Below are 20,830 nucleotides of genomic sequence, written 5' to 3'. Positions count from 1 at the left end.
TATCGCTTACACGAAAGCGATATTTGCTCTCAACTGAGTAATACAAGCGCACGCAAATGTCACGAGAGCGCACGTCCATAGGCTCCAATGGGAGCCTCGTTCTTATACCGTGCGATGGCAGCAGATCTTAAATATATATGTATATGAATATATACATATATATATATATATATATATATATATGTGTGTGTGTGTGTGGTATATACACATATTAACACACATATATATATGTATATATTCATATTCATATATATATATATTTACTGGGAACACATACTGTAGTTCCCATAGACCACAATGTAAAGGTTTTTTCTAACATCCCACACCTGCCAACTTCCTATATTAAAAACTGCTTCTTGGAGTTATTTTATTAAAAATAAAAATGCTACAATTTTTATTTTTTAATAAAATACACACTACACTGTATTTTTGGGGCATTTGGGGCACATTTATAAAATTAGCCAGAGATCTGATCTCTGGTTAATTTTATCAGCGCTAATTGCTACCGTGAACTTGCGGTAACAATAACCGGCCACTTTTAATGGCTGGTTATTTATCGCGCGCCCGCAAACAGGCAAATTTGTGCATTAAATTAGTGCTCCACTTGTTATCTAGCCAAATATGTTAAAATCAGACTAATATGATTTGTATTTGCTGTAGGATTTCATTTTTTTAAATGCTGCCCCTTCCCCCTGCTAACTTCTCTCTTCCCAGTGAAGTTTTCCTTCCCAGTGAGCTCTGTTAATTTCCATTTCAGACATCTCAGATAATTCCCTGAGGGCTGCTCTGCAAGGAGTGGTTTTTTACATGTGACCCAGCAAAGTTATAGAAGTTTTATATGAGTTTATTAACCCCTGGCTTTACTACATATTTCTAATGTGTGTGATATTCTTAGGGCAATTCAAACCAAGTACCCTAGAAAGTAAATTATGGGCTTCCACATTTATGCATAAACATTTGGTATGTTATGTGAATATTTGTATTAGAATTCTTTAGGTTATTACTAACTTGTTTTAGAGTTTAGTATTTCTTATTTTACATCTGAAATAAAGGTTATAGCTATTTATACTATATACTTTCTATAGTCCAACATTTTGCAGGGCTAAATTAACATTTCTCGATTTACCTCCCTAAAGATTGATTGATGTTGCTGTTTTTGCTATTGTAATATTCAAAATTCTGACATTTAAATGGCGCAAAAATAATGCATGGATTTAATTCAAATAAAGGTTTGAAGAGGCAATCTAAGGCAGAATCTCAAATTTCACATTGCTCTTTCATACAAAGGTTTATTATTAATTTATTAGAGGTTTAGTCAACGGCATGTTTCTATCGTCTTTCCAGATATCTGTTTCTCATTGTTTCTTTTGAACTGTCTCCATTAAAGGGACATAGTAGTTAAGTTTTTTTGTGTGGTTTTTTTTTTATCTAAAAGAGGGATTTCCAAAAATGTATTACTGTGTTGTATTTAAATAAACAACAACTTATGTTCCTATTCTGAATTATCCAATGGTGTATTGCACACTTAGATTAGTAGGAAGTACAAAACCAGTACTTCAATATTAGTTTAATTTTTTATTTTTTTTTAAACTGCTTTTATTTAACAATTAAGGCAAAAAATAAAGTGCTTTTGTGGCGGTTTACCTGTTTTTAGATGCCCATTTGCCTAGAGACATAAGGATAAGAGATACCATTACTGTATACCCTGCACAACTCCATTACATATGGGACGATCTGTATAGATTGCGGGAGGTAACACTGGGAAATCCGTTCTGAACTCCGCTGTGGGAAAACATATGCTTTTTTGGGGCTTTGTTCATACCTCATATTTGTTTGAGGTTGGAAAGTGTGAGTGTTCCATTGTCTTTTAATAAAACCTCTGCTGTTTTAATGTTTACACTTAGAGGAGTTTGCGCCCTTCTATCTGCTTTTGTACTTGTAATCTAGCCCAAAGTGTGTAAATGCCGCTCTTTAACATATATGATAGACATTTTTGGAGTACAATGTATACTAGCTAGGTCATCACTGGGAACCATTGGACTTTGGGGCAAAATGTGAAGCAGCGCTCTATCCCATATACCTCACCACCCAGCTATATGTGAGCTACTGATTGAACCTATTTAGCTACTATTGTGTCACTAGCAGGGGTGTAGCTACAGGGGTGTTAGTGATCTCACTTGAAGCTGGACATGCACCTTTAGGGGGTGCATTTGTCCCTGCAATCGGTATTGGTGTCTGTGGGGTTCTTGGTTATACAGGTATCATTTCTAGCCCCTCTATTTGCCCACTGCAAAAAAATGTTCATAGTTTAAAGAAAGTGTATACAATGGCCCCTATTTAAGAAAGGTCTTGTGGACCTGATCCGACACTGCGGATCAGGTCCGCAAGACCTCGCTGAATGCGAAAAGCAATACGCTCTCCGTATTCTGCATTGCACCAGCAGCTCACAAGAGCTACTTGTGCAACACCGCCCCCTGCAGACTCACGGCCAATCGGCCCCCAGCAGGGGGGTGTCAATCAACCCGATCGTACTCAATCGGGTTGATTTCCGGCGATGTCTGTCTTTGTGACCACTGCTTCATAACTGCTGTTTCGGAGCTTGATAGATAGGCCCCAATGGCATTTACATTGCGGCAAGATTTCCAAGATGGCTGTCACAGTATTACAGTACAGAAAGACCTGTTACCATATTTGTAGTGGAATGCTGTGAAGCACATGTCCTCTGACACAACTGCAGAGCCTTAGAAAAAAGGAAAGATACTTTAAATTGATATTGAAGGATTTGGAAAAGTGAAAAATCCTCTCTTAAAGACCTTACAGGGCAGTGGTCTAACTATTTAATAATTTAGGGAGAAAATGTGACACCTTAATTAAAAGGACATGATAGTCAAAATTAAACTGCCAAGATTTAGATAGAGAATGCAATTAATAATAAAAAAAAGTCTGTAATTTAACTTTTATTATCAAATTGACTTTGTTCCCATTGTATCCTTAGTTGAAGAACACAGCGGGGAAGACTTAGGAGAGTAAAGATGCCCTGAGCACTTTATGGCAGCTGTGTTTGCAATATTATACAAGGTTGCAAACACTGTTGCTTTATAGAGTCTACCTATATATGCTCTTCAGCTAAGGATACCAAAAGAACAAAGTCAGGTTGATAATAGAAATACAATGAAAAATTGTTTAAAACTTTATGCTCTGTCTTAATATAGCAGTGACTGTCTAATCCCTTTAAGAAGCTTATAATAGTAGCATAATGGGATACCCTGACCCAAGTAATGTACAATTCTGTCAAAGAGATTGCTATCTTGTAATGAAACTGCAGGTTTTAAAATGTAAGATTTAAATACTGAAAGAACCAGTTGGCTCTTTATAAACAATAATACTATAGTAAGGGATTGCAAATCAAGTAAAATAATCTGACACTATTACAATGCGAGTATAAAACCCTAAATTTCTTTTGGCATATTTAGGGTTAAAAACTCCAAAATATAGTTCCCTGGTTTAATATACAGCTCCACCTCCTCTCCTCATCTCCTGATTCCTCCACAGGTTTCACATTGCACCGCACCCCCTTTTTTTCCATATACAGTACATTTGTTTTCTGTTCTGCTGGAGAGAGATCTGTGTTATGTTATTTTATTGAGGGAATATTTTTCCTTCTCCGGCCTAACAAAAGCCTCTTTTTTTTATATGAAAAAAAAACATTAAAAAAATAAGAGAGAGAATGAGGTGAAGTTAATTAGCGAAGAAGGCATACAAACATTGCCTTTAATCGTGTGCCCAGTGAGGCGGTTTTAATGGGATTCGCACTGCTTGTGTGTCATAGCCAAAATCCATGTGTGTTCTCTGTCCAAAAAATAGTCTGGATAACTGAAGCCTCATTTAGTAAAGGAACATGGAAATCTGTAACTTGGGACTGGATAAGGCAAGTGCTTGATATGTGAACTCTCTCTGAATGTATGCAAACTGGGAAAGACAGAATAACTTGCACTACACATGACATAACAGTTCAAAGGTTAAAAGAATGTTAATGTAACCATATTTCACCGCGTGAATGTTATGGTGTTAGAGTATATACTGTGCATTCTAGGTTTAAAGTGATGGTAAACTCTCCCCTTTATAAAAACAGATCTGGAATGTTAGTGATATTTTAGATGCAGTTTAATTCATCAGTTGTAATGAAGATTTGCTATAACTTTTTAATATAGATATGAAATTCAAATATCCTTTGCTTTGCTGCTCACTTCAAAAGTCAATTTTTCTGTGGGCTAAACGTTTGAATTGTTCTCCAATCAGTGCTCTAGCTACAACAGATGTGCCATATGGGGAGAGCGCTGATTGGAAAACAATTCAAACCATTAGCTCACAGAAAAATGTACTTTTCCCTGTGGCTAAGACTTCTGGTTAGGTTATATTTTTATTTTGTTTTTGTGCAGATAAAAAGATATTAAGATACATATCCCCCGCCCCAATGTAGCTGCAGTAAAATATGTACTTTAAACATAAAGCTATCACAATCTAATGCATGTATCTAATATATAGACATGTGTGTTTCGATTCGTGACAAATTTGTTAAATTCAGAGATTCGGATCAATTTGAATTTCCGAATTACGGTAGTACCGAATCTATCGAATAAATCCGAATTAGTTTGCATTTATTCGGTAAATTCGGATGGTCATGGATTACACTAGTATTGTACAGTATATTAGGTTATATCACTCTGCTATGGGTTACACCTAATATACAGTACATAATACTAGTCTAATACACAGCACATCCCACCTAACAGATACCGAAACTCCGAATTTCCGAACCGAACCGAATCGAACCTAATCCAGCCGAATTTATTCGAATTCGAATGAATCCGAAACAAATTAATTCAAATTTTTCTGAATTCGAATCGATCAGAACCGAAATTCGAAAAAATCCGAATCGATCCGAACCGAACCAAAACAAATTTTTAGACCATGCACAAGTCTACTAATATACATTATCCAATATTGTCATCTAATTCACTGAAATCTGGCCATATTTCCATTAACATCACCTAATACTTATGAGTAAGGACACAATCATTTCATATAGAATGCAAGGAAAGTTAAATGTCTAATTCCAGGCACCAGAACACCTACATCCTGTTGCTTTCTAGGCTTGTGAATTGTACATCTTACCTTATAATACAGAGATAACAGCACACTTACCTCTCCTAAAACATAGGTATCAGAGCATGCATTCCTTCCTTCTAATACATAGATCTCAGGACACATACATCTCATCTCCCCGAATGAACAGATATTAAAGAGATATTAAAACCACATTTTTTTCTTTCTTGATTCAGATAGAGCATCCAATTTGTAAGCAACTTTCTGATGTACTCATATTATCAGTTTTTCTTCATTCTCTTGGTATCTTAATTTGAAAAAGCAAGAATGTAAGCATAGGAGCCGGCTCATTTTTGGTTCAGCACCTGGGTAGCGCTTGCTGATTGGCGGCTACATTTAGACATATATATTTAACATATACCTTATACTCTGGGTCATCCATAGCCTTTGCGAGGCCCTAGGCAAGAGAAATTTGTAGGGCCCATTATCCCATCCTCTTTATTCCCCTCTCCCTATATAAGTTCCCCCTGTATGGCCCACCTCTGTCTCAATATTCAGTGTATTCTATATAAGGAATAACAATTGGCTAGATTACGAGTTTTGCGGTAAGAGGGGTGCGGTGTTAACTTGCACGTTATTGTGACCGCTCACTTCCCTACAGCGCTGCTCAGCTTGCTAAGGCACTGTGGCTGAGCTCTGTAGCAACCCAAGGGTTGCAGGTTCGATCCCCGACGAGGTCCACTCAGCCTTTCATCCTTCCGAGGTCAATAAAATAAGCAGCGCCTTGAGACCCTTACGGGTGATTAGCTGCGCTTTACAAGTACCCAATACATACATAACTACATACAGGTTTTCATAAACCCGGCGTTATTAGGCAAGAAGTGAGCATAGAGCAAAATTGAGCTCCATACCGCACTCCAATACCAGCGCCGTTAAGTCAGCGGTGAGCTGGTTGTATGTGCTCTTGCACGATTTTGCCATAGACATCAATGGGGAGAGCCGGCTGAAAAAAAGCCTAACACCTGCAATAAAGCAGCGTAAAGCTCCGTAACGCAGCCCAATTTATTCCTATGGGGAAACTAAATTTATGTTTACACCTAACACCCTAACATGAACCCCGAGTCTAAACACCCCTAATCTTACACTTATTGGTTAATAAGTAATCTGTCGCCCCCAATATCGCCGACACCTACATTATACTTATTAACCCCTAATCTCCCGCCCCCAATGTCGCCACAACCTACCTTATTAACCCCTAATCTGCCGCTCCGGACATCACCGTCACTATAATAAACATATTAACCCCTAAACTGCCGCACTCCCGCTTCGCAAACACTAGTTAAATATTATTAACCACTAATCTGCTGCCCCTAACATCGCCACCAACTACCTACATTTATTAACCCCTAAACCTAAGTCTAACCTTAAACCTAAACGAAGCCGGGAGAAGTCCTCAGCGAAGCGGCAAGAAATCCTCAAAGAAGCCGGGAGAAGTCTTCATCCAAGCCATTCTATTGGCTGATTGGAACAGCCAATAGAATGTGAGCTCAATCCTATTGGCTGATTGGATCAGCCAATAGGATTTTTTCACCTTTAATTCCGATTGGCTGATAGAATTCTATCAGCCAATCAGAATTCAATGGACGCCATCTTGGATGACGCCATTTAAAGGAACCTTCATTCATTGTTAGCCGTCAACAGAAGAGGATGCTCCGCACCGGATGTCTTGAAGATGGACCTGCTCCGCTCTGGATGGATGAAGATAGAAGATGCCGTCTGGATGAAGACTTCTGCCTGTCTGGAGGACCACTTCTGCCGGCTTGGATGAAGACTTCTCCCGGCTTGGTTGAGGACTTCTTGCCGCTTCGCTGAGGACTTCTCCCGGCTTCGTTTAGGATGGATGTCCGGTCTTCAAAACTGTAAGTGGATCTTCAGGGGTTAGTGTTAGTTTTTTTTAAGGGTTTTTCTAAGGGTTTTTTAAGGGTCAAACACATATTTTTAAGTACGCTAACCCAACATGAAAATATGAATATTTCACATTCCAATGTTCTTCACATAGGAGAAAATTTTCTATTTATTCAAAAACACATATTTCTATATATAGCTGATGGTATTTTGGTATAATATATATCTATACACACACACATATATATAGATAGATAGATAGATAGATAGATAGATAGATAGATGGATGATTATAGATAAATATAGATAGATACAGATATATATTGGAATATCTATTTATAAATACTTAGAACATATTCTGCTATGTGAAGAACATTGGAATGTTAAATACTTACAGTAATTACACAGTGTAACACTTTATTAAATATAAATATTGCATACATGTGTTTTTACAGGCTCCAATGCTTTTATATATATGTCTATGGGACCGATTTGTCAAGGGCCGAATGGCCCCTGATGCCCCTGTTTCCGAGCGAGCCTTCACTTTTCCATTTTCTGTCCGTTTGGGACCAAGGCTATTTTTACATTTCTGTGGTGTTTGTGTTTAGCTGTAATTATCCTCCTACTCATTTACTGTACCCACACATATTATATACCGTTTTTCTCGCCATTAAATGGACTTTCTAAAGATACCTATATTTTCATCATATCTTATCATTTACTATAAAAAAATATATATAAAATATGATGAAAAAATTGAAAAAAACACACTTTTTCTAACTTTGACCCCCAAATCTGTTACACATCTACAACCACCAAAAAACACCCATGCTAAATAGTTTCTAAATTTTGTCCTGAGTTTAGAAATACCCAATGTTTACATGCTATTTGCTTTTTTTGCAAGTTATAGGGCAATAAATATGAGTAGCACTTTGCTATTTCCAAACCACTTTTTTTTTCAAAATTAGCGATAGTTACATTGGAACACTGATATCTTTCAGGAATCCCTGAATATCCCTTGACATGTATATATTTTTTTTAGAAGACATCCCAAAGTATTGATCTAGGCCCATTTTGGTATATTTTATGCCACCAATTCACTGCCAAATGCGATCAAATAAAAAAAATCTCTGGGATCCCCTTTGTTCAGAAATAGCAGACATATATGGCTTTTGCTTTTTGGTAATTAGAAGGCCGCTAAATGCCACTGCGCACCACACGTGTATTATGTCCAGCAGTGAAGGGTTTAATTAGGGAGCATGTAGGGAGCTTGTAGGGTTAATTTTAGCTTTAGTGTAGTGTAGTGTAGTAGACAACCCCAAGTGTTGATCTAGGCCAATTTTAGTATATTTCATGCCACCATTTCACCGCCAAATGCGATCAAATAAACAAAATTGTTAACTTTTTCACAATTTTAAGTTTCTCACTGAAATTATTTACAAACAGCTTGTGCAATTATGGCACAAATGGTTGCATATGCTTCTCTGGGATCCCCTTTGTTCAGAAATAGCAGACATATATGGTTTTGGCATTGCTTTTTGGTAATTAGAAGGCTGCTAAATGCTGCTGCGCACCACACTTGTATTATGCCATCAGTGAAAGGGTTAATTATGTAGCTTGTAGGGTTAATTTTAGCTTTAGTGTATAGGTTACCCTCCCACCTGACACATCCCACCCCCTAATCCCCCCTAATCCCTCTCAAACAGCTTTCTTCCTTCCCCCACCCCACAATGGTCACCCCCATCTTAAGTAGTGGCAGAAATGTTTCACAATTTTAGGTTTCTCACTGAAATTATTTACAAACAGCTTGTGCAATTATAGCACAAATGGTTGTAAATGCTTCTCTGGGATCCCCTTTGTGTAAAAAATAGCAGACATATATGACTTTGGCGTTGCTTTTTGGTAATTAAAGGGCGTTAAATGCTGCTGCGCACCACACGTGTATTATGCCCAGCAGTGAAGGGGTTAATTAGGTAGCTTGTAGGGTTAATTTTAGCTTTAGTGTAGTGTAGTAGACAACCCAAAGTATTGATCTAAGCACATTTTGATATATTTCATGCCACCATTTCCCCGCCAAATGCAAATCAAATAAAGAAATCGTTCACTTTTTCACAAATTTTAGGTTTCTCACTGAAATTATTTACAAACAGCTTGTGCAATTGTGGTACAAATGTTTGTAAATGCTTCTCTTGGATCCCCTTTGTTCAGAAATAGCAGACTTATATGGCTTTGGCATTGCTTTTTGGTAATTAGAAAGCCGCTAAATGCCGCTGCGCACCACACGTATATTATGCCCAGCAGTGAAGGGGTTAATTAGGTAGCTTGTAGGGAGCTTGCAGGGTTAATTTTAGCTTTAGTGTAGAGATCAGCCTCCCACCTGAGACCTCCCACTCCATGATCCCTCCCAAAAAGCTCTCTTCTCACCCCCACCCTACAATTGTCCCCACCAGAAAGTCTGCCAGTACTAAAATAAAAGTTTTTTTTTTTTCTTCTGTGTAGGATGCCCCCTTAGCCCCCAACCTCCCTGTCCCCCCCAAACAGCTCTCTAACCCTCCCCCTCTACCTTATTGTGCTCTATCTTGGATACTGGCAGCTGTCTGTTAGTACCGAGTTTACAATAAAATCTTGTTTTTTTGTTTTTTTTCTTCATATTTTTCTGTAGTGTAGCTTCCACCCCTGAAAAAACCAACCCCCACCCCCTCCCAGATCCCTTAGATCAAAATTCCCTTCCTCCTCTCTCCCACTTTATGTTGGAAAAAGGTCTCATAGTGTAGTGCTCCCCCCTGCTCCCGCCACTGTGAACGCGCCTTTCCGCTGCCCCAGTGCATGCACGTGCGTCTGTGTGCGCCCCCTGTGACCAGGCCCACGATCCCGTCCCCCTCTTACTCCTTCCTAACATCGATGGCCGCCCACCCGCCTCCCACATCGGCTCTCACCCACCAACGATCACGATATCCAATGCAGGGTACGTCCTTGGTCGTTAAGGACATTTTTTTAATAAGACGTACCCTGTACGTCGTTGGTCCTTCTTTTTGTGCAATATTTTTTTAATAATTTTTAGTAGCTAGTGTTATTATGTGTGTAGCTGTGTTGTGTAATGTATTTTGTATTTGTTTTGTGACACTTTTTTGTTTAGTGAAACAATTAATCAGAGCTCTGAGGACACACTAACCCCACGAGCGTTAACGTCAGTTGCGCTCAAGCAACCGTGGTTGCTTTCAACTTGTAATATGAGCACAATTTAACTTGCGCGCAAACGTGAATACCCAATATCGCTCGCACACAAGCGTTCACGCTCCACTCGTAATTTGGCCCTATATCTGCCACACTTCTTCATAAAGTACAGATATTAGGTTTATCAGGATTTATGTATTTACAGCACCATACACAGTACATACATTTCTCACCACTTCTAGATTCACAGAAATCAAGACACAAGTATTTCTTTCTAATACACATAACTCAAGTTACACACCTCTTATTCCTCTCAATACACCCTCAGTACACATCCCCCCTTACCTCCTACAAATCAGATGTACAGAGAACCATCTTTCCCAATACACATATATTAAACACAACACCCATGGGATTTTGCAATTAGGAATCCTGAACTCTCTAAAAGCATTTATTGTGTAAGATGAAATGACCCAGCCATTTTCTTGGCAGAGGGCCTGTCTCTCCTATTTAGGGTTAATGCCACTATTTTTTTTTCTCTTTCTTTCTTTTTTTCTTTCTTTTTTTCTGCTGTAGGATATTTCAAGGAGACATTGTACGACGAACCTTCAAAGCTAGAATAAATCGAGACTATGTTTTCCTTAACGATGGCTATTTTCGCAGCTGGGAAAACTTCGTTCACAGACAGAGTGCGCTAAACTTGTGGTTTCTCTTTGGTATAAAAACATCACAGGTTTAATTTCCAGCCCCTCTCTCTGTCGTTTCCCCCCACATTTTCCCGGGCTCAAAATAAAAGAGAAAGCCTGTTCCAGGCTTGGGTATATCAGGATTTCTGTGGCTTTTTGCAAAGGCTCAAATTAAAGTCTGGAATGTTAAAAATGAGCCTCACAGTGCCAGATATAAACAAGGAATAATTTCAGATTGCTCTGAACTGTTCTGAAGTTTAGATTTCAAGTCTCTTATTTGAATAACTGGTTTGCAGCTAATTACAGCACATGTTTCAAAGGCAGCACAGACGGGCAAATTTGTAAAAGCAGAGGAGAAATTTTACTGAAAATTCAGAACTTCAATTTTTTTTACTTCTATTGTTTTTGTTTGTTTGGGTTTTTCTATCTTAGTTTTATAGGTAAAAAATAGCTTTGAGAAAAAAGATTTTTGTCAGAGACATCTTGTTATTCAGTTTGTTTGTGGACCCTTATTAAAAAAAATATAATGCTAATCATTAATTATTTCATTGCACTATTGCTTGTCTGTAACTGGGGTTGATTGTTTTCTACAAAATACACCATTAACCTCAATGGAGATTTTTGTAGATAATGATTTAATAAGATTTTCTGAAGAATTGTGATCAATCACCTAGGTCAGTGATGGCTAACCTTGGCACCCCAGATGTTTTGAAACTACATTTCCCATGATGCTTAGGCACTCTGCAGTCTAGTTGAGAATCATGGGAAATGTATTTCTGAAATATCGGGAATGACAAGGTTAGTTTAGGTGTTTAACCCTTGCAAAGTTAAAGTGATGGCAAACTTTAGCTAATCAAATGCCATATATGTAATCTTTGCCATTAAAAAAGTATATGTGTTACTTTTTTTTTTTAAATCTTTCTGTGAAAATAGTTAAAGGGACATGCCACCCACATTTTTTCTTTTATGATATAGAAAGAGAATGCAATTTTAAACATCTTTCTAATTTACTTATATTATTTGTTTTATTCTCTTGATATTCTTTGATGAAAAGCATATCTAGATATGCTCACTAGCTGCTGATTGGTTGCTGCACATAGAATCCTTGTGTGATTGGCTCACCATGTGCATTGCTTTTTCTTCAACTAAGGATATCTAAAAAATGAAGCAAAATAAATAATGGAAGTAAATTGTAATGTTGTTTAAATTTCTATTCTCTATCTGAATCATGAAAGAAAGATTTCGGGTTTAGTGGCCCTTTAAATTCTTGCCCATAGTAATGCTTCTATTACAATGTTATGCCGGCCCACTGCGATTAACTCTTTTCTTTTTTATGACTAATCCAACAAACATTTAGGGGCCGATTTATCAAGCAGTCAATCGACCCCAATGCATCTGTTTCCACGCGAGCCTTCAGGCTTGCCGAAAACAGTAGTTAAAAAGCAGTGGTCTTAAGACTGCTACTCCTCTGAGGCAGCAGACAGCAATCAGCCCAATCGGATACGATCGGGTTGATTGACAGCCCCTGCTAGCAGCCGATTGGCCGCAAATCTGCAGGAGTCGGCATTGCATAAGTATTTCTAGTGAAATGCTTGTGCAATGATAAATGATGACAGCGTATGCTGTCTGCATTTATCGATATGCGGCAGACAAGATCGCTACAGCGGTTCATGTCCGTCTGCACATTGATAATTCGGCCCCCAAGTATGTGTATCATATGACACTCTTGAAGTTCAGCCCTTTGAAAGCCCTTAAGGACCAATAAATGCAGTAGAATTGCATAACCAACAAGTGAATAATAAAAAGAAAAAGCAATAACACCTACTCTGAATTTCAAATAAGTAGTAGATTTTTTTCTGACAAATTTATTTTTTCTTCCATTTTCTGGCCCCTTGTATCATGTGACAGACATCAGCCAATCACAGACTAGTATACGTATACCCTGTGAGCTTGTACACATGCTCAGTAGGATCTTGTTCCTCAGAAAGTGTGTATATAAAAAAAATGTGCAAAATTTGATAATGGAAGTAAATGGGAAAGTGTCTTAAAACGGCATGCTCTTTGAAGCCAATTGATCCACTATATCTTTATAGTTAATGGTTTTTGTAGTGTCATTGGCCGTTAGACAGACTCGCATGGAGGGCTGAGGGATTGATTTCTGGTGGGATGCGTGGTGTTTTTTGATCCAATCAGGTCCGTCCTCATGACGTGACCAAGCAATAGACCGTGATTGGTTTGGGCTGATGTGAGACACAGCCTATGGGCGGACAAACGCTGGGATATATATATTTGTTTATGATGATGCTAACAGTAGGTGCATTGTGTGCATTTTCATACATATCCTGCTACTGTAATTTTTTACCCCTACTGTTGACTGATCAGGTCAACCATTACTAGCCGAGTAGCCAAGAAAACTTTTTTATTAATCTACATGAGCATTTTGTATTTGTTCTTGATTTGAGCTATGTGGTCTTGTTTAGTCAAATACATGTCGAGAGTTTTGGTAGAATAAAACTCATGCCTATTAGGATTTGTATAGGATGTTACAAGTATAACTTTACAGGCTTTTTAGACTTGGGTCTAAAAATGGGGCTTTGCAGGATTATTGATTTGCTTGTTTATTTTATTGGGTATTTAATTATTTATATCTATTGATGTATCTGTTTTTTATCATTTTGTATTATGTTAAGATATTTTTGTTTATATAGTTATCATGGGAACTTGATTGAATCAGATGTCATCACACAGGTGTCTCTAATTTACAACCCACCAATCACAGCTCCCTAGGTATTTTAAATATTAAGTGTATTTTAGATTTGTTTGTATTAGCCTGATGAAACAGCCCTATGTAGGCTGAGAAACGCGTTAAAACATTTATTTTTATTTTATACTATACACTTGCTGGTCTTTGGACTTTTTTTTGTTCCTGTGGCATGTGCTGAGTGGAGTGTCCCCTGTGCACCACCAGAGATCAGTCAGCTGGGTGACCGAGAAGCTTCAGCCTGTAGGTGCTCTGGAGATGTAAGTGTGACTTGTATTATTTCACTTACCACAGTCAAACTGTGCTGGGCTATTATGGTTCCTTCATTTTCATCTATATAGGAATCCCATATTGGTGGCCTTCTTGGATTTCCCTTTGCAGCAGTGTGCCCTGATATCAGTTAGCTGGACTACTGTGAAGTACCAGCCTGCTCTACAAGCACCACTGTGGTGCTATTTGTCTGTGAGTAGCCATTTGTTATTAGATATCATTGGTTATCTGAAGGTATTAGGCCATGTTGCGCCTTTGTGTTCTCTCTTTTTTCAGATTGTCTTCACCATCAGGATCCTGACCATCCTACGACAGAGAGCTGCCTTTTTCACTCTGGGATTTGATTGGGACTTTTAATACTCAGCCATTGCATTTGTTTGTATGTATTAATATTTGTTTTTCATTTTGGGTTTGCCATTTGGAGAGCGCCCCCCAGAGAAGGTTTTTTTTTGTGTTCCCACATTATCTATTTCTCATTATATAAAATACACATCTATACCTATAAATCTATAGGAATATATATATATATATATATATATATATATATATATACTGTATATAGATATATATATATATATTTATATGTAAATATAGATACATATAGGAAGATGTATTTAAAGGGATAGTAAACCCCAAAATGTTATTTTATGATTCAGATAGAACATACTATTTTAAACAACTTTCCAATTTAATTCTATTATCACATTTTCTTAATTCTCTTGTTATCCATTACTGAAGGAACAGCATTGCACTACTGACAGGAAGCTTAAAATATCTATTTAGCCAATCACAAGAGACAAATGTGTGCAGGCACTAATTAGCAGCAGCTCCCACTAGTGTATGATATGTGCATATTAATTTTTTAACAAGGGATACTAAGAGAACGAAGCACATTTGAAACTAGAAGTGAATTTGAAAGTGTCTTAAAATGACATGCTCTATCTGAATCATGCAAGTTTAATTTTGACTTTCCTATCGCTTTAAGAATAAATAGAACATATTCTGCTATGTGAAGAACATCGGAATCTGAAACATTAATATTTCATGTTGGGTCTAGTTCTCTTGAATATACGCGATCGGATTTACACGCAAGAGTGGGTGTTAGATTAATTTTTCACTTTACATTGACTCCTATGGAAGAAAACGTTAACGCGGTCACAATAATTTTTTTGCACGTGTCGGGTTTACAATAACGAGCAAACTTTTTAGTTTTAACTTGCAAAAACGAGTGCAACCCGATGCATGCAAAAAGCCTCCATTTAGTGGAGTTAAAGTACGAGCATGAGCGCTAATATGTACTCTACACTTAATCTAGCACTTTGATGTGTCATTATATACAATTATTTTTAAGTCTAAGCCAGGGTTTTTCAGATACAGTTAGCTCCTGTCTTTAAAACACCCCCAAAAAACAATATTTTCAGGATTGTTGAAGGGCTTAAACACATAATCCTCAATTCCAATCTTTCTAAAATTCTTGTTCAGTTTAAAAAAAAACAGGATCGGCTGTGATGCTCAATCTACATTTTCTCCACAATGGCACTTTGCTTTTTAGGTCCAAGTATGTGCAGACGGGTGGCCGATATCATTATCATTTATCTGATGTGTGTTATCAGTCAATCTGTGGATGTTAAGTATCTATCAAGTGCCTTTGGCTGTTTAATTCGATGTGCCCATTTTGTTGTCATTATTTAATAGAGATGTGCACAGGCAAAAGATGCATGCAGTCATTAATTTTGTCAGCATATTTGTTAAAGAAATTGTAAATAAAATGTGTTCCCATTATCTCCAATGAGAAGCAAAATCTTATATATATCTTAAATATTTTGTATCCCCAAATGTCACATTTTTTTTCTACCTTGCTACAGCTTTCTCTGTAGCTTCAACCCTTCATCTTTGTATAGGTAAAGCAGGTGTTAACCGACTCTTCCAAATTTTTTAAAATGTGAGAGTAAGTCTAACAAGTTACTTACATACTGGAAATTTGGAAAAATATTATTTCAAGGGAGCAAAAGAGATGTCAAATGACTGGAACACTCCAGGAGCACACAACTGCCTTTGAACTCTAGTCAAAGAGGCAGGGGGGTGTCAATCAACCCGATCGTTTTTGATCGGGTTGAATTCCGGCGATGTCTGTCCGCCTCATCAGAGCAGGTGGACAGGGTTATGGAGCAGCGGTCTTTAGACCGCTGCTTCATAACTGGTGTTTCTAGCGAGCCTGCAGGCTCACCAGAAACACGGGGCATCAAGCTCCATTCGAAGCTTGATAGATAGGCCCCAATGTGATTAAAAATTACTGTGCTTCCCCTAGTCTCCCACCTTCCTATACTAGGTTAAAGCTTGGTTGGACAAACCTGTGTGATTAAAATCAACATTTAGTACCTGACTGACTGTGCCTTACATCAATCATTAGTAATACTTTGGCAGGATTGAGCAGGGAACATTGGACACATAAATTGTCAGATCCGCTGTACATCATTGCAAATGAAAAAGCTTATTATCCAAAGATATTGATATTCCCCTTTCCTGGCCCTTTGTACTGCCCCTGATAAAGAATGAATAAAACAAACAAGCAAATAATTTCATATTTTATTTGGTGATTTATTTATTTTTTGGGATAATTCACCTAATCAGTATAAATTTGGACAAATACTAATTTGTTCAAAGCTAAATGCAAATGTCTAATTTTTAGTTAATACTTGTAAACGGGTGGACTGTGATCACCAAAGTTGATGCTGTCCTTGCATCATATGGGTTATATTTCCAATATATGTTCCAATGAGACAAGAATGATCTTATTGTTTGTATCGTAATTTTTGTTATGTTGAAAAAGGTGTGTTTGGAGCTGAAAATCACAATTGCCTAGATTGGAATTGACCAGGGACGGACTGATCAGTGGGGCAATAGGAGCTGATCTGGGGGCCCAGTATGTAAGGGTGCCCCAAGTGGTGAGGGCTCCTGTTATGCTCACAGTCACAGTTTGCTAATTAAGCTAGCACAGCAGTGACAGTTGAGCTATTCTAACAGTTGTTACTGTGTCATGATTATGGTCTCTTTAACAGGATGGAGCTAAATAGCAGGGTTAGCAGGAAACTGGGCAGATTGCATATAAATAGACTGGAGGCTCAAATATATACAACAGTCCTGTTTATTAGGAGACAGTTACACAGGCAAATAGCAAGTAATGCCCTGAAATAGTTTATACAGCTGGGAAACAGGTACTGTACAAACCGATAGAGCTAATGTTCAGACAGACAAGAGCCAAGTACATAAAGGTCCATTTCAGGGTCAAAGACATTAGTGACCACAACTGGGCTAAGCAAATGTAAATGCCTGTTTCTAGGCTAAGCAAAGGTGAGTTTCCGCTTCTGGGCAAAGCAAAGGGATACCACGCTGCTAGCAGTAGCAGACAATGGCAGTGCTGGAGACAGAATAAACAAATAGGTACAGCAGGCAATAAAGCTGCGAAACTGCAACAGGAAAGTCCAAGCAATAGTAGTAACTATGCCAAATGCAAAAAGGCACTGGAAATATAAGAACAGAGAAGCACATCCTTGATTCAAGAGTAATACAATTTTTATTAAGAGCACATAACAATTTTTATTAAGAGCACATAATCATATGCACTTTTTAGAAGTGAATGATAAAAACGCCTTTAAAACAAACATAATCCGTATGCGGCTCCAGGCGGCTCTCCAGGGCATTCAGCCCTGCTCACAACTTTTTCTCCTTAATCCTCTGCTCAAGGCAAGTAATTCTTAAAAGTTCCTCTAATAAGTAGCACACCAGCTATAGACCCACCTCGTCTACGCGTTTCGTCTGTTTTATGCAGACTTTTTCAAGACATTCAGTTCTGCAAAATGCAGAGACAATTTCAGGACAGTCCAAGATTTAAAGGATGGCAGCAAGTATCCAATTTAGGCAAGGTCACAGGCAGGAAATCTAGTAACAAACAGGAAGCAGGAATAGCCAAGACTCTAATGCCAGAGCAAGGAGTGAAGGCATAGGCTGTTCAATAAGTAGTCAGAGAGCACTTCCCTGATTGGCTAGCTTCCAGAGGGGATGGAGCTGGTAGACTCACATACTGATGATAATATTCTTTCACAAACCCCTGCAAACTAACATCCTCTAGTGGTACAAATAGAGCAAGCCAGACTCAGAACCTGGAGTCCCTGGTTCTATCCCAGGTAGTGCACAGTGATTAAAGTCGCCAGCGACGTCCCCACCGTGCAGTTGGCATTTTGACATGAACAGAGCTTATAAGATCTTGACAGACTGTGAGGGAGCGGGTGGGAGCAGGCAGGCACATTTTATTATAGGACAGCTGCGCTGGTGGTTGTGAGCTGCGGCGGGCAGCAGAGGATCAGGAACTAAAGCAGTGCCCTAGCAGTAACTGAGAAGTTAAGGGTGAGCAAAGTGGGTACCCTGTCCCTGGTGTAGGAGGTCTGTTGCTCTGGGGGCCCTGGAGGGTGGAGGCCCTGGAGTATGGGTCCCTAGCCCTTTATGTTGGTGAATCGGTTGAGGCTGGAAGAGCTTGAGGTTCAGTGACCTGTGGAGAGTCCTGGTTTGTGCTTTTTGCTGCCGTTGTGTATTTTTCTGGTCAAAATCATTATTCCAGTCCTTGTGAATCTCTATTGTTTGAATACATTAGGAAACTCAACAAACATAATAGAAAAGTTAAAAAATATCTAGATTTCCTAAATCGGATTGGTTCATTTCAAATAAAGTTATACTTAAAGGGACACAAAACCCAAATTATTCCTAATTTACTCCTATTGCTATCTTTATTTGAAAAAGCAGGAAAGTAAGCATAGGAGTCGGCCATGTTTGGTTTAATACCTGGGTAGCACCTGCTGATTAGTGGCTAAATGTAGAACAATTTATAACAGGAGTAAAATAGAAAGTTGCTTAACATTGCATGCTCTATCTGAATCATGAAATAAATAATGTGGGTTTTGTGTCCCTTTAAGTAGTTAAGTATTTGGAGGCAAAACACAATCAGCAAATTACAAAGGGAAACATCATAAAAATGAATGAATTGCTATACCCTATTCAAGAGCAAGTAAAGGCTGTACATAGCTGTATTGTTTATAGGGCAGCAAAGGTACAGCCAAAGGGGCCGAATTATCATTGTGCGAGCGGACATGATCCGATATTGCGGACCATGTCCGCTGCACATCGATAAATGCAGACGCTCGACGATGAATACATACGCTCTCAGCATTTATCATTGCACAAGCAGTTCTTGTGAACTGCTGGTGCAATACCGTCCCCTGCTGATTTGCGGGCAATCAGCCGCTAGCAGGGGTGGCAATCAACCCGATCGTATTCGATCGGGTTGATTCCTGGTGATGTCTGTCCGCCGCCTCAGAGCAGGCGGACAGGTTATGGAGTAGCGGTCTTTAGAACGCTGCTTCATAACTTGTGTTTCTGGCGAGCCTGAAGGCTCGCCAGAAACACGGGGCATCAAGCTCTGTTTGGAACTTGATAAATAGGCCCCTATATCTACATATTAGTCAAACAGGGGTATTGCGTATTGTCCCTTTCGTGTATATTTATCTGTGTAGTAATGAGATTGGTAAAGTATAACAAGAGATTTATGTTTCATGTGTAACTATTTCTAGCTTGTACCGATGAGAGGAAACATAAACCAGAAGGCAATACTTTTGCATTTTCATTATCTATTACTTTACTCATCAGGGGGCTTCATCCTTCATAGCATCCCCTGCAAGAAGTCTGCTGACCGACACTTTAAGGATTAATGAGTATTTCCTCCACTCATTAAATGTGACATCAATAGGAACACCCCACTTTGGAAAATGTAACTGTTAGCCACAGTTTTTGATTTGCAACAACTTTAAATTGCTATAAATGATACGTAAAAGGACAGTAAAGTCAAAAATGTTCCTTGATGATTTAGATACAAGATGCAATTTTAAACAACTATTACTTAAAGGGACATTATAGTTGAAAAAGATGACATGCTCTAATCCATTAGAGCGTTTAATTTTAAGGGATAGATTTATCATAGTGCAAGCGGACATGATACGATGTAGCGTATCATGTCCGCTGCACATCGATAAATGCCGACAGCATACACTGTCCGCATTTATCATTGCACCAGCAGTTCTTGTGAACTGCTGGTGCAATGCTGCCCCCTGCAGATTCGCAGCCAATCGGCTGCTAGCAGGGGGTGTCAATCAATCCGATTGTATTTGATCGGGATGATTTCTGTCCGCGGCTTCAAAGCAGGCAGACATGTTATGGAGCAACAGTTATAGTTGAAAAAGATGACATGCTCTAATCCATTAGAGCGTTTAATTTTAAGGGATAGATTTATCATAGTGCAAGCGGACATGATACGATGTAGCGTATCATGTCCGCTGCACATCGATAAATGCCGACAGCATACACTGTCCGCATTTATCATTGCACCAGCAGTTCTTGTGAACTGCTGGTGCAATGCTGCCCCCTGCAGATTCGCAGCCAATCGGCCGCTAGCAGGGGGTGTCAATCAATCCGATTGTATTTGATCGGGATGATTTCTGTCCGCGGCTTCAAAGCAGGCAGACATGTTATGGAGCAACAGTCTTTAGAGTACTGTGTGCTTAACCCTGTTAATGGGATTAAACACACAGTAGAAATACCGCTCGAGATTTGTGGTGCTCTTCTGGTCCTGAGGAGAAAAAGTAGGTGATCCAATCAGCAGTGCTAGTTGCACATCTGATTTGTGCGACTAGCACTGCTGATCGGATCAGCGGCGAGTTCCGCTCGAGACCAGCAGTGCACCATGAGTCCCATGTGGTATTTCTACTGTGCAGTTTCCATTGCAGGGGTTAAACACACAGTGTTGCAGGGTCAATAGTCTTAAATTGCATGCTCTAACAGATTAGAGCATGTCATTTTTCAATTATAATGGCTCTTTAATTTG

This window comes from Bombina bombina, chromosome 2 (assembly GCF_027579735.1).
Source record: "Bombina bombina isolate aBomBom1 chromosome 2, aBomBom1.pri, whole genome shotgun sequence".
Taxonomy (NCBI): Eukaryota; Metazoa; Chordata; class Amphibia; order Anura; family Bombinatoridae; genus Bombina; species Bombina bombina.
This window is presented reverse-complemented; position numbering follows the sequence as displayed.